The sequence below is a fragment of the Lichenostomus cassidix genome, chromosome Z, assembly GCF_008360975.1.
Source record: "Lichenostomus cassidix isolate B80296 chromosome Z, HeHo_3.0, whole genome shotgun sequence".
NCBI classification, from domain to species: domain Eukaryota; kingdom Metazoa; phylum Chordata; class Aves; order Passeriformes; family Meliphagidae; genus Lichenostomus; species Lichenostomus cassidix.
The window spans coordinates 6,605,323-6,620,148 of NC_139511.1; the positions used below are offsets into that span (position 1 = coordinate 6,605,323).

The following is a 14,826-nucleotide window of genomic DNA, read 5'->3' on the forward strand; positions in this document are numbered from 1 at the left end:
TGTAGTGATCTCTTAGAAGGAGATTAAAATCTATTTAAACTACCAGGGTAGGTATGCTTTTTCTGGGAAACCATTGCATACCGCAATCTGATGAACTGGGCATCTCTAAAAATCCCACTCCACGTGCACGGTGCTAGAAAAAGATACATTGTTTGTTCTGGAGGCAACACTTACTGATGAGAGACAGTGTTAGTTTGTTTGCTGTGGGGTGGGGTCATGTCCCCTGAGACAGAGGATGCAGTTCCTCATATTTACTACTTAGTAACAGCTTCTGGTAGATTATTCTTGTTTACACTTCTCAGGTTTTTCCTCTTTTGTTTGCTTGTTTTGTTCTCAATTGTTCCTCCTGTTAATACATCTTCTGGAACTGCTGGCCTACTTTAGGCTAAAAATAGCCCTTGTTGCTACTGCTGTACCTCCACAAAAGCCACACAACAACTACACTAGGAAAGAGAACCTCATGCCCAGCTGAGCTTCCCTGAAATGACAAATGGGTCAGAAATCCGTACGACCAAAAAGCAGGAGGAAAACAAATCATGCCTTCCTGCTCTGCTTCTCCTAGGCTTGGTGATGGTACAAAGTGGGGAAACAGCGGCAGGGTACGTGAGCACTTTTCTTTCCCTCTGCCTCCTCTACATCCACCAAGGACAGTAGATGCTTTTTGTGGAGAGAAGCAATGGAAAAAACAATGAAACTGCAGGGATGGGAAGCTGCAAAGAAGACAATTTCATGTTAAGTTTTCAAGCAGTCACTCTTGAAATTAACATGATTTGATTAATCTCTTGGGTAAATATCAGTCTTTGGGTATGACCAGACCAACACTACTGATGCTGTTGCACTGCTTAAGTGAACAGAGATATCTCTCAGCCTTCAGTGGGCTGGGTCTGTGCTCCTGCTCTCTTACAAAGGAAAAGGGCTTTGGATACACAAATGTTTTCCTCTGCATTGCAGCAGACAAAACTTAACACTTCTCAAGCCTTGCGTGAATAACTTTGCAGTACTCATCTGGCTGCACTTCTCGGTCTGTGTGGCCCCTGGGCCATACTGGTGAAACACAAACAGTCTGGCCTCAGTGGTGATCCCTGGCAAGTCACCTCATTGCCATGTGGCACGGGGTGCCCTGTCCACTGAATGGTGGGGCAATGAACACCCAAAAAATGCTTCTGCAAGATATCTTGGCAACTAAGGAATTACATTCCATTGATCCACAGATAAAAATTATGTTGGCATGATTTACTCCAGCTTGTGGGTGCTATTTCTTTTTCAATTTTACACTTTAGGCATATTGACAAGAACATGCCACACACTTGTGTGAAACCAGGACTCTGTGCTCATTTGCAGTAGAATAACTCCTGGGTCAATTTTTTCTTTGCCCTGACAACCAGGAATTTAGCTTGAATGTAGTTGGGGTGGTATCATTCTCAGTTATAGTAACACATCTGTGAGTTGGAGGCAAATTTAAGCCTAAAACAGAGAAAGCACCAGATACTCTCCTTGTGTTCTGAGATTGTAAGGCAGTTTGTTGAGGACAAGGTAGTGTTGGGTACCATGAGTTCAGTGTCCTGCTAGCTCCCGCATAGCAAGAGCTGCTCACATGGACAAGGCCATGGACTCCTTGGAGTTCAGGACCACAACACTGTGCAGCAGTACTGCAGTCCTGCCGGTGCCCTGCATGAGCCAAGTGGAGTGGGGCACACCAGCATTGCCAAGGTCTGGACCAGGACCTGCATGCCACCCCACGGCCACCCCTCTGCTCCAGGCTGCAGGGCTCCTCTAGCCCAGAGCATCCTCAGTGCTTTGGGGCATCAACACCGCTGCGGGTGACCCAGTCCCCATCCCTCTCTCTCCGATGCAGCCCTGCTGCGGTGATGCCAGAGAAGCCCCTGGAGCACCGTGCTCCCCGCGGCGAGACCGGGACACGAGCAATCGGGAGAGATGTCGGGCTGCCTACAGCCTCCGCCGGTCACCACCGAGCGCAGGTAGAGATGCCCCCGGCCGCCGGGCACTGCTCCAGCCCCCGGGGAGGGGACAGCCCCGGGGCAGAGGCCGAGCTAGGAAACCGCGGCTGCTCTGGGGGTCCCGCTCCCCCTCCCCTCTCTTCCGCCCGCCCCTCCCGGCCGGCCCCTGTCCCCTCCCTCCGCCCCGCCGCCGGGCGGGGGCTGGAGCCGGGTCCGGTGCCCGGGGAAGCAGAGGAGGAGCGGCGGGCGGCGGGGAGGGAGCCTTGCCCGTTCTCCTCCGGGCAGCGGTGCGGGGAATCGGGGCAGGAGGGGGCGAGGAGGACGAGGAAGCAGGAGGCGCAGGGAGGGAGTCCCGGAGCCGGCCTTCCCCGCCGCGGCGGAGGGCAGACCACGATGCCTGGCCGGCGAGCGGTGCCCGCTCGCCCTCCCGGAGACCACCGCCCGTAGCGGGGCCGCCGCGCCGCGGGGTGAGCGGGGACGGGGGCGCGGGGGGCCGGGCGGGGGATGCCCGTGCGAGACCGGCGGGCGCGGGGGTATGCGGGGGGCCAGACGAGGCGGTGGCTTCCCCGTACCGTGCTGCAGAGCGGGCCGGGATGCGGGATGCGGTGGGATGCGGTGGGTCGGTGTCGGGGATGGCGGGAGCGGCGCGGGGGCATCGCGGTGTTTCCCGAGGCAGGTGCTGGGTGGCCCCTCGCCCACCCTTTCCAGCGGGATTCCTCCCGGGAACACCCCTGGGAACCCATCCCGGCAAGGGGTTCCGTCGTCGCCGCCGGTGCACCCAAGCCGCGGGGCCGTGCGGATGGGCTGCGGTTCGGGAGGAGGCTGCGGCGGCAGCAGCAGGGCGTGATGGACGCGCCGCATGCGGGGAAAGAGGCTTTGGAGCAGAGATGCTAAAATGTCACCGTGTGCGGTGTCCCTGTCAGATTTGGTTGCTTTGAGAGACCGCTGACACTGGGTCTTTTTGCATCTCTGGAAAACCTCCCTGGCAGGGAAATGAGAGAAATGCAGGCGTTTTGATCAGCTGTCATTAATAGCTTGCAAGTGGAGAGATGAGATTTCCAAGCTCCAAGGTTGTACAGTAGTTCTCTGGCTCCTTCTGGGTGAGTACTTGAGAAATAAATGTGTCAGAGTAACAGCACTGGTTCTGCATGCGCTGTGGTCTTTTGTGGGGTGTGGAGGCACCTGGGACAGAGCAGGGACTCCAGCAGACATCCCCCCCTACCGCAAATGAGGTGGGTATGGTGAGAAAAAGAAGAGATCATGGCTTTGTGAACAGATTTCTGCCTGTTTCTACTTGGGCACAAGACGGAGGGTTTTTTAAAACCTTTCCTTTTTGTGCAGTGGGGTTTTGTGCTTAATCTGAGAAGGAAGGTTTCCATGCGTGTTACATGGGGAGGAGGAGGGGTTACCTCTGAGGCTGAGGCTACTTGGTGTGATTCCCCTCAGCCTTTGAATTTCAAGATCCCGTTTAGTCTGCGGACATTGCTGTGTACCTCCCACTCTTTTAAATCATCTCTGCTGCTCTCAGGTCTGATTTTTGGTTTGGCTGTTGCTAAAAATAGACTGTTAAAACCTTAGGGGAAGTCCTTTATACATTTGTCCACAGGTAACTTTGAATGTATTGTAAGGAAGAGAATCCGCTTTCAAGTCTTGACACAGGGGAGGAAAAAGGACAAAATTTACATCAGCTGAGGATCTGTCAAGTACTGGGAGCTATGACAATAGCTCCTTACTACCTTCCCTTATTTATTTGTATTCCTTCCTTTCCTCCAACTTTCACTGCTGGCTCACACGTGGCATATTTCAATGTTGGTTTATGCCCATTCTGGGTGGAAAACCAGTGATGCTGAAAAATATGCTAAATATATGTGTATCAGCAAGGATGATATTGAGGGGCATTTTTCCTTTGATAGTGGATGTGAACTTGTTTCAGCATATGTAGAATTACTACAAAAACCTGACCAGAACTGTGCTGGTTGTTGGTGCTTATTAACCTGTTTAAATACACAATAAAGCTCTTTTTTTTTTCCTGTCTGATTGATGAGATGTCAGAGGAGACAAGGTGCTAGTGGGGAACCATATCCTTAATTCCTCAGTCATGTAGTCACATCTTCTCAGTTACAGAACCTTTTTCTTGGTCTGTAATTGGAGACATTTTGTCTGGATTGAGAGAGTTCAGTGTCAGAAGAAGGAGACTTTTGAGTTTTCCGTTGATTTTTTTTTTTATTTTTAGTGCTGTACTTCAATTTTCTTTGACAGCTTTGGTCATCATGAAAAACTTTTTTCTTTGCTCACTCTTCCCTGCCTCTTTGTTCAATGGTAGGAGTCTACCTACCATTGTATTTCATTGTGGTTTTTTAAAACTGGCAAACATTTTCATAATTATTATTTCCATCAGATAGTATGTTGAACTGATTAGCCTACTTTCTCATGCTCTAATTTTTCTTCTTAATACTTTTGGCAGCCACAAATATCTTGCAATTGTGTGGATAATGCAACAGCATGGAGGACGTGTTTTTCCGGTTGTATTTAGGAGGAGCTATTGTGAATATCAGTTTGGGATTTTATTGTGGAATTGTCACTTATTGTGGCACTATGCCCTCAAGACATGCCAAATTCTCTAATGGAAAATGGCTACCTATGATCAGTGCTTAAAATAAACATTTCTTTAATCTACTAATGCCGTCCTATGTGTACTGGGGGAAGTTCTGGTGGAAGAAACTTTCATTTGGTGAGTCTTCAAGAGGAAAGTCTGCCTTCAAGATTATTTTTCCCCATCTTTGTTTCCTCAAAATAAAGGTAGAACAAAGATAAATTCTGTAGTGCTGATGCCAGAAGGCTTATGAGCCTCTGTTTTCTCTCTCTCCTGACCTGTGCCCAATAAGTCTGTGATACATGGTCAATTCTCCACTAGTTTTCACCCAAGGGTGGTGAAATCAGCTGTGCCACCTTGTTCTGAGAGTCTGCAATCAGAATGCTTATTTCTTAGGAAGTGAGTAAGTGAGGACACCCCAGATTATGACTTCTTTTGAAAACTTTGCTGTGTTTTTAGACTATTGCTTTCCACGTGAGAATGGGAATTTTAATTCCCATATGAATTAATCCAGTTCAGTTGTGTTCTGCGTTTGGCAGCTGGGAGGTGAGTTCTCCAGAACTTGCTGCATAGTTCCTGCTGTGGCTCTGACTGAATGTCAGTGATGCTCTGTGCTTTGAATTTCCCAACTGTGGAGGAATTCCATGCTCTTCAGATAGGCTGGCTTGAGGTTACTTTGAATTCTTCAAACTTAGCCCTGTGCCATTCACAGAGCACTTTTTAAAAATGTTTGTTCTGTTTTGTTTTGTTTTATTTTGTTTTGTTTTGTTAACTAAAAAGACTGCCAACATCAATTTGCAAACCCACTCGTTTTCTGAAGAACACCTAAAGCACTTGGGGCTTTTAATAGGTGGATGTTTGGATGGGGCATAAGCACAAAAATAATGACCAGCATGCTTACTGCTACTGGTGTGCACAGCTGGTGCTGCAGCTTGCTCACATGTCCTCTCTTCCCTGTTTGGGTATTGTTTGCTAGGTCCGCACATCCAGAGTGAAACTCGCTTTTCAGTGGTTCTTTTCAGAAACGCTTGCTTGGCAGCAGCTGAGAGACCCATTGTGAGTGTCATTGTTGTTCACGGTGCATGTCCTGATTCTGAAAATCTCTCGCTTTTGTTAAAAATTTTACCATCAATGTCTGTCGGATGGACACGGGGCTGAAAAGGAGAAGCTACAGAATCTGACTTCGGCTATCTACTCTGACTAATCATTATCTGAGTTGTTAGATATTTGGTCAATATTCACCCCTTTTCTCCCTTTTTTGGAAAACCTGCTTTATTGTACCTGTCAAAACAGAGCTGAATAGCTGGTCTGTGTTGTAAACACTCAGATATCTTTACAAAAGCATGTAATGACAGAACAAGGGGGAATGGCTTCAAACTGAAACAGAGTAGACTTAATTAGATTTTAGAAAAAACAACCAACAAACTTTATTCTGAGGATGGGGAGGCATCGGCACAGGTTGCCCAGAGTTGTGGATGCCTCATCCCTGGAAGTGTTCAAGGCCACTGAGCAGCCTGGTCTAGTGGAAGGTGTCCCTTCTCATGGCAGAGGGGTTGCAAGTAGATGGTGTTTAAAGGTCCCTTTCAACACTGTGATTCTGTGAATCACATGTAACAGCGATGGGAAGAATTTCACACAGTCCTAGGGCATGGAGGGGTAGCATCATTCATATAGTTGACTTGTTGCACCACTTTTTTTCCTAATAACCAAGTGGATCAATGTCTGTCCAACCTCTTGAAGTACAAGGTAACTTTCCTTACCCGATGTGGGTTTTCCATATTTTATTTCAAAATGGTTGAACTTCATTAGTGCAGTGTACAGGACATCCCATAACAGCATCTGGAATGTGTTCTGGAGTTGCCATATTTTCTGATTATAGTGAAAGTCATACAGCAGTGGTCAAGGACATAATTAGTCAGAAAGGGGTGGCTGCAGGTGGAAGAGTGGGGACAGAGTGGGCTTATATGTATACAACAGTGTTTTGATCCATTTTCCTGAAGGATTTGTGCTTTGTTATTCTCATATCTTAATCAGATCAAGAATTAGCTTCAAGGCAGATCCATATGCAGAAATGTGCTGATCTTTGATTTAACATCTCTAGGGATCAGAGGACCAGCATAAACTGTAAAGTCATGCCATTCATTGCCAAATAACAGAATTGTGTCTGCTCCACAGAGGTTTAAAGTTAGCAGTGGGCTTGGATACCCTTTGCTTTTGAGGTAAGGTTTCTGCTTTTCGTGCTTTGAAGGTGTCAATATTATTCATGACCCTACAGGGTGGTTGCCTTGTCAAACTGCCACACATGCTCTACTCCTTTAGGCCATTTGATTAAATAGGCTGGACAATATACCCTTTTTTGGATTTTATTTTCTTTTTGCTGTGCCCTAGCAAGTGGGAGGCTGATTCTTTGCTCAGAAAAGTTGTCGTATTTAGGGGCAGTATTTAGAGTTAATGGTTCTTGCCATTGAAGACAATGGCAAGAGATTTTACAGAAATCATGGCAAATGCCTGTGAGACACCAACTCTTTTAATAGCTCTAAGTCCACTGTTACAATCTCAGTAGGTGAAACTTATTTTGAAATTGAACTCTACACAATTGCAAAACCAAGCCTTGCTCCTGTCTGAAGACAGTTGATGTGTAAGTCTCAAGGAACAGGTCAGCGTCTGGTTGGCCCTGGCAGAGTCTCATGGGAATGAGACCTCAGTGCCTCTCAGAGGTTGTCAAAGCTAATAAGTTTCTAGAGAAGCTGAGGGTTGGACCCTCTTAGAATAGCTGCCCTTTTGGATAATGCAAACAGGAGCATGAGATTGTAGTGTGAAGTTTCCAGAGATGTTTGTTTTGCTGCTTTTTAATGCTTAACTGAGGCTCCAGCTAATTCAGAATCTTGTTTCACCATCTATCAGTTTAAATCTATCTAAAGGAGAGGAGGAGAAAAAAAACCAACTTCGATGGAAACACGCACGCTGCAAGAGGCAGTTGTATCACATTTGTATTCTGCTCTGTACTTCTGTCACCCACGCCTGTAAAATACTCAGTGACAACAAAATGAAGTACATTTCATTTCCACATATACAATAATATATTGCATTTGCTGAATAATTGCTCATAGATCTTCTATGGTAACTTATTTTTCCACCTGTTTCAGACTTTGTTCCGTTCCTCGTGCATGAAGTGGGACATTTAGTAACACATGAACTAAAAAGAAACTAAGCTCTTTATTTTTAGTTAATTGAGATATTTTGCAAGAAATTGGAAAAATATACCTGTGTATAATGCAGCTGGGATGTTTGGAGCATCCCATGAGAATATTTTATGGGAGAAAGGCAAAGTATTGGAAAAATGAAGAGTCATTGTAAAAGGATGCCTTGTCCTCTCTAGAACACCTAAATCACACCCCATTGTGCTCAAAGCTTGCTTGTAATACCAACGAAACACACTCATTAACCTGTCAGAATAACACTGTTGTGATAACAATGCTGTATTTGGAAAAATTAAGCCAGAAGATCAGTTTACACAGCCTTGTGAAGGACTCTTACCTCTCACAGATCAAACTTGCTGTATAAGCTTCTGGTATCCTGTGCTAAAGCTCTCCTACCTTGTAAAATGCCATGTCAGCTCAGCAAGCAGACCTGAGAACTAGCAGGACAAGAGCAGGACAGCGTACAAAATACAGGGCTGCAGGGTAACAAACTCAGCAGACTGTCCCCAAAGACTATTTCTAGTGAGGTGTCCCCAAATGTCTTTTGCTTCTTTGTAAGGAGCATGCCCACAGATTATTCTGAGCACAACAGGGCTTCTGATGGAGACATCTGAGGTGTGTTGCCAGTCAGTGTGCTAAGAATGCTGTTGATCAGCAGGGAAAACACACATGTGTTGAACACGAGTGCTTGCACATCACTTTGGTGTCACCTGGGGAGATGTCAAGTAGCTCAAACCTTTGCTAGATTGTAGAACCATTGGTTGTAATCCACCATGCTGAAAAGCGGAACAGAGTTTAAAGAACTAGTTGTGAAAAATTTGTCGGTGGATCATTGTAGCAGCTGGAGTGTTCAGGGATTTGAATTGCTGGTAGAAGGGGTTTCACCTTAAGAAATACATGGTGATAGTGGGTATGTTTCTTCAAAGCAGGACCAGGTCAGGCAGAAGAAACCAGTCTCCAGTGTTATACTTCTAACACTGGGCTGAGTCAAGGGAATTTCTGTTCTCCACAGTTCAAATGTGAGCCACAAACTGATGAAGGTTTCACATCCTTGCATCACTCACACAACTTATTCTCAGTTGTCTTGAGAAAACAGTGAATGTTATTTGGAAAGATGTGAGAAGATATAATATAATTAGTCAGTCATGAAAGCCATCATAAGCAGGTAGTGTCTTTCAGCAAGAGAAATAAAGTGCCATTCAAGCTTCTTGAGGCTTTCACTCAGACCCTGCTTGTTTCTGGCTGCACAGACTACATACTCTGAATGCAGGCATAGAATCATAAAGCCATTTAAGCTGCAAAAGACCTGTAAGGTCATCCATTCCAGCCATTAAGTGGTGTCCTGGTTGCAGGTTGGTTTTCTGTGCTGATAAGCATCAGACAGAGGGCAGCCCTTTGGAGCAGCCTGTGGTTTTGGGAAAACTAGGGGTGGGTCATTGGTTGTGGCCACCATGTTTCTACTGTAAGGCTGCCAAAAACACAAGAGGCAAATCATTTGTACATAATCATTTCAGGCACTGCTACAGCAGTGAATGGAGAGAGGCCATTGTTTATGTGGGGTTGTCACAAACAGTACATCTGCTGCTGCCCTCATGCATGCCCCAGTGCGTGCAGTCAGTGACCCAAACATCTGAGAAACAGCTCGGAAATGTTCAGGTACCTGAGGTTAGATAAGGACAGCAGCGGCTATGAAAGGAAAGGAAATGAGGGGTTTGGTGATACTTAGCTTGAGCTTTACACAGAAGCTGTAACAGCAATGCTGAGGTGGCTGAAGTCCACATTAATCTGCCCTGCTGCCCGTCCCAGAGGAGGTGTAATCCACATCAAAGAGACAACACCTGGACACCCCACGGGCTGTCAGTGAGCTCAGCTCTTGGGGCTGGGGGAGCTGGCTGTGCACCACCGGCATCCACTCACAGATTATGCAAGGCAGTTGCAGAATATTACTAATTCACAGGTGTTCATCAAGAAACGCTGTGCCTATGCTGCAAGAGATGATCTTTAAAGAAGCTGTTCAAGTGTTTGCATGATTTGCATGAAAGTGGGGGAAATTTTGACTAGAAATGGTTGGTCTGTGGCTTTGTTTCTCTTATTCAAGCAGTTTCCATAGCAAAGTAAAATTATGCAACATACAGATTTCTGACAGAAATTGCTCAGATTGAAAACATTTGGCCCAAAACATTGAGCAGAAATATTAAGCATACAATTTTTATTCTTTTTTTTACTTTTTTTTTCTGCAATGCTGTTTTGTCAGGCCTTATTTTATGTTTACTTAAAATTGCAAATATAAAATTGTATACCACTTTGCATAGCTTTAGTGGGGGTGAGGGTTGTTTGTTTTCTTTGTTTATTTCCAGTTGAGAGTGCAAGGGTTAATCTGTTTTTCCGTATTGTGTTAGTGCCATGAGTTTGACAGAGAAGATTCTACTTTTGACTTTGGTATCTAGAGAAGGGATATGGAATTTGAAGTAAGAAAACCAATTAAGGATCTAGTGAAGGTCTGCTATGTTTGCTAATTCTGTTTGTGTTCATTATTTGGATTTTTAGAGAGAATTTCATGAGTTTCTGGTTCAGTCATGGAAATAACTAGGAGCGGGGAAGAAAATTATTTTGGGTTGACCAAACACATAAGCTGCTTTTCTTGCTAACAGGAGGAAAATAGGGTGTCATTTCAGATATAAAGAAATATTTTATTTGCTTTGTATCACTGTTTTATTTCTTTATGGTTTGCTGGATTTTTGAGCAAAAATTTTATTTACTCAGAGTTCAACTTTGAAAGTACCTGCTGGATTTGATGACCAAAATTGTGTTCCTCAGCTCCTCTCCTGCTCTTCCCTTTGGATTCAGCAGTCCCCTTACGAGAAGGGAAAGCATAGCTGGTGTTCCACAGAGCAGCAGTGGTGTGAACTGGCTGCATTGCATTTATTTAGTATTGCCTGTGGTGCCTCAGGAAGTGATTGTGTTTGTCTCTACAGAAAAAGGACCACCAAAGGCAGAGTCTCCTGCCACTCAAGCAGCTCTTGAAATAAAAGATTGAGACACTCTATCTTTTTATAAAGCCCGTAACAATCTTGCTGCCCAAGTACAATATTAGACCTCACTTCTAATCACCATATGAGTAATTAATAAGTTATTTGCATGAAGAAATATTAATGTCAGTCTGAACAAAGAGTAACAGAAAGAGGCCCTGGCTGGAATGGCAAAAAAAAAGAGTGAATATTGTTGACCTCGTTGTCCTCCTGCTTTGCTCTCTAAATAAGAATATTTGGGTCAAGGAAATTATAAATAAACTTGCTGACATTTTTTCAATACCAGTAGCTCAACATCTCCTGGAATGGCAGTCCATATTTTCCAGGACATAAGGACATGCAATTAATCTGCAATTAGTCATTTATCCAATAAAATGCTCATGTCTTTGGATTCAACACCAGTGGGGTGCTCAAAGGGAAAAAGAAATCTCTTATGACATCAATTAATCCATTTCAAGAAGGAGCCCATTCTATAATGTAATGCAGCCCAGCAGTCCTATAAACATTCTTTCAGTGTTCAAGAACAATTTAATCATCAGATAACAGATATTGGAGAATAATTACTATTGATAGCTTTGGTTAATAGTTGACATGAACTGCAAAAATTCCATCTCAGTTTAGACAAAGTTAAGTTAGGGATGGATGTTAGCACATCCCTGGTTATCTGGAGGTAGGCCAAAAGTTGGAATACGTTGTTCCTTCTGCATGTGACTGAAATCTGTATTACTCACCCAAGTCCAGGATGCCATCAACACCCACATCATTGTTACCCTGATGATGTAACCCCTGTTGAACTGTGAGGGGTGTTTGCTTTGTAATGGGTGTGTTGTTGGCTGCCACACTCCTGCAGCTGAAGGTCCACAATGTCAGTGCCCTCCTAGGACAGCAATTTCTGCCTGTTTGCAGCTGCCTGATGCAGCATTGCAAAGAGAGAGTGACAGCAAAAGGGGAGAATATGCTGCTTTCCTCAGGACAGTGTGGTAGTGGTGATGATGATACACATGCAGGGACTGGCTTTTTCAATGCAGAATTCAGTGTTAGCAACAAGGAAATTTCAGGCAAAATGTGCTTTTTTTTTAAAAAAGTAGTTTTGAAAGGTCATTTCTGATACCAGAAGTAGCTACTTCACTAGTGTTTTAGGGCAAACTCTTTATTTGTTTTCTTTCTTTAAGTCTTCGTTTGCTTACCAGACATCACCTTGGCTAACACACAACCCTGTCTTCTTCAGTTATTTCTTTCTAGGAAACTAACATCTTCATAACACTTTCTTAGTGTTGCCATCCTTTTATAATGGTAAGGCTTCATTTATCTTAAGAGGAATTATTCCCTTGGCTTCATTCATACAGTAGAGACAATATCTGCTGTTGTCAGAGACTTGGTCTGATGGATGTATCTCACAGTCATGAAAAATGACTTAATGTGGTCCAAAGTTATTCATGGGGTTCTTAGCTGAATAACTCAATGAAATGGTTTCACAGATCTAAAATACACTCACCGGAGAGCAGATGTTTGGTTGTATTATTCCCCTTATGGGACAGAAAAATTGGCTTGTAAGTGTGAGCAATGTGGGCTCTAAAGACAGGAGTACTTTAAAAAAAACAGTAACTTTCAAAACAGGGGAATGGTTTGTTGAGTAAGAGGCTACTTTTCATTATTCTTTTGATACATATTTTCTGGTTTCAAAATTCCTGCTGAGATCATACTGATTCTTGGTTCTGAGATGTTTGCCCTGGTGTAGAGAGCTAGCAAAACAGCTGTTCAGCTTTAAATCCCATTACACAAGTCTCATACTAAATTTTACCATGGAGTGCATGGAGAGCACAACTGCTATTTAAAATGATGTCAGATGGAATGATTTTTTAAAAATATTGCTGTATTGTGAAACAACAAAAAGCAATAATTTTAAAATTGCCATTCCTCCTTCTTGTTATTCAAAGTAGGGATGGATAGCCATAGTAAAATGCTGACTAATATCGCTTGTAGAATTCCATTTAGCTTGATGATCTTCAGCAGAAGGCAGTCAGTGATGCAGGTAATTTGAAAAATAAATTAAAAGGGGAAAGTTCATTTATTTATCTCTATTACAAAGTATTCAACAAGGGAAATAGCAATCAGGAATAAAATCTAGACAGTTTTGCAAGAAGAGGTGAATGAGTGAGGAGTCCATGGTATGTTAGTCAGAGCAGAGGGAGCAGAGTGAGACCACTTTTTCAAGTAAAGCTCATGTCAAATCACACGACAGAAGAGCTCATTTTGAGATTTTTGCATCCTGTGCCCCAGTGAAATGGTAGTGTCAATGGCTGTATGAGTTTTGATAGGCATTGAATGGCTTCATGAGCAGAGAGAGATGAAGCAGATTAGGACCTGAGTCCTCCCAGACTTCAGGCCAGCACATTTTCTTTATGTGGTGCTTTGTCCCTTTTCATCTCCTCCATCCTCTTGTAATAGAAAAAAGCATTTTTCTCTCCTCTGTCTGTCGCCTTTGCTCTCGATCCAGATATGTGAGGTCTCCACTTCAGGACTCAAACCAGTCATGTCCATCTCCTTCATCCTCTTCAACTATGTTGCGTGTACCAGAACACCCAAATTTTTTCTGCTTTAAATGAATACCTCAGTGTGATTATCCAAGCTGTGCAGCTCTTTTGGGGCTTGTTTACTTACAAGTATTCCGTGCAAAAGCATTCAGAAGCCTGGCTGCCAAGTGTCAGGTCCTTTTCAGGTTTGTTCCTAGTTTGGCTACCAGAGGAGTCTGGTGCTCTTTGACTGCCTTGCTGGGCTGTTCAGCCTTCCAGACTTGCCCTTCCTTAATACACTCATTTTCTCAATCCTAATTTATATTCATCTCTTACAGTTTTGGTTTCATCTACCTGTGATGATGACAGAAGGAGAAAACTAAAACTTCCTTAGTACCTGCATCATGTCAGGAAAGTAAACTGAGATTACTGGGAAGTATTAGTTAAGGCATTCTTGGCAGCAATTGCACCTTTTGAAGGTTTTTAAAAGCCTTTGGGGCCTCAATGACAGACTCAAAGTTTTGTTCAAGTCATCAGTGATTCAAGACTGGTAGTTTTTAAAATTATTTGCTTTTAAGCCTTCAAACAGCTTTTCTGCTGGAAGGTTTTGTTGATAAGTTGTTAAGCACAGCAGGTAATGGAAGTATTTCAGTTCAGGTGAGTGACTGGTGGAAATTGGAAACTAATTTTCAGTACTTCTCTCTTCCTCTGCATTAGTGTAGCAGAGGCAGTTCATGCCCTGCTTTATCAGTTTGCTGTAAACAATAGCTGAACATTTCAGCAGTGACAGCTCACAAACAACTGCTAAGGTGCTTGGAGGGTATAGTTGTTATGCTGAAAGTTGTGCAAATCTCCACATTTAATGTATGCACAGTATATCCACGTTTGACAAATATGAATTACCTCAGATAGAGCTGGACTTTCAGTTGGAAGGGAGAGGGCAAATGATGATCTAAAGAGGAGGCAGAGAAGAAAGAGACTGGAATAGTGTTAAAAGTAGTGGTTTTGTGAGCATCAGTGGTGTTGGCAATGACACAATATTACAGGAATGAGAGTTGGTCCCTCTTTACCCCTTCCAGGCTGAGCAGAAGATGGAGTTCCCCCACTTGGTCCTGGGGTGCATGACAATAAATGTATAAAGTCAATTATGATTATGTTTTGAGTCTTGCATGTCAGGGCATACTGGAAATAGTGATATTTCCAGTACTTGTTACAAAGGATGTCCTTCACCATTGACCAGAGCAATTGCTAGCTCCATTAAGGCTGCATACAAAAAGTGCTTTTCTATTTCAGGCAAAACATCTTGGGAAATGGAAAAATCAAATGTTTACTGACTCACTCATTCTCATGTGTTGTAGCACTACTATATTTGCTCAGAAAGATAATTTGACAATTTGAAAAACTGGATTCAATAAAACTGTTCGCTGAAATGAAAAGCATAAAATCAAAAAGCTTTTCCAGAGTGGGCCAACCTCAAACAATTTACCAACTCATGCATACATTAACACAGAATGTCATATCTGTAAACCAGCC

The 14,826-nt window shown here is 43.7% G+C and overlaps 1 protein-coding gene and 1 long non-coding RNA gene across 3 annotated transcripts in view; both read left to right on the top strand.

Moving 5' to 3' along the window:
• The window catches only part of LOC146424317 (uncharacterized), a 426,563-nt gene that overhangs the window by 233,345 nt on the left and 178,392 nt on the right, over positions 1-14,826 (top strand). The window lies entirely within an intron of this gene.
• PLPPR1 (phospholipid phosphatase related 1) overlaps positions 2,152-14,826 on the top strand; it is a 116,389-nt gene continuing 103,714 nt past the window's right edge. Inside the window, exon 1 of one of the 2 annotated variants that reach the window (XM_085042255.1) lies at positions 2,152-2,425. The gene's annotated coding sequence lies outside the window, so the exon portion shown is untranslated. Of the gene's footprint in view, positions 2,426-2,889; positions 3,059-14,826 lie in introns of those variants that run through there. The other variant, XM_085042257.1, reaches the window with a different exon arrangement.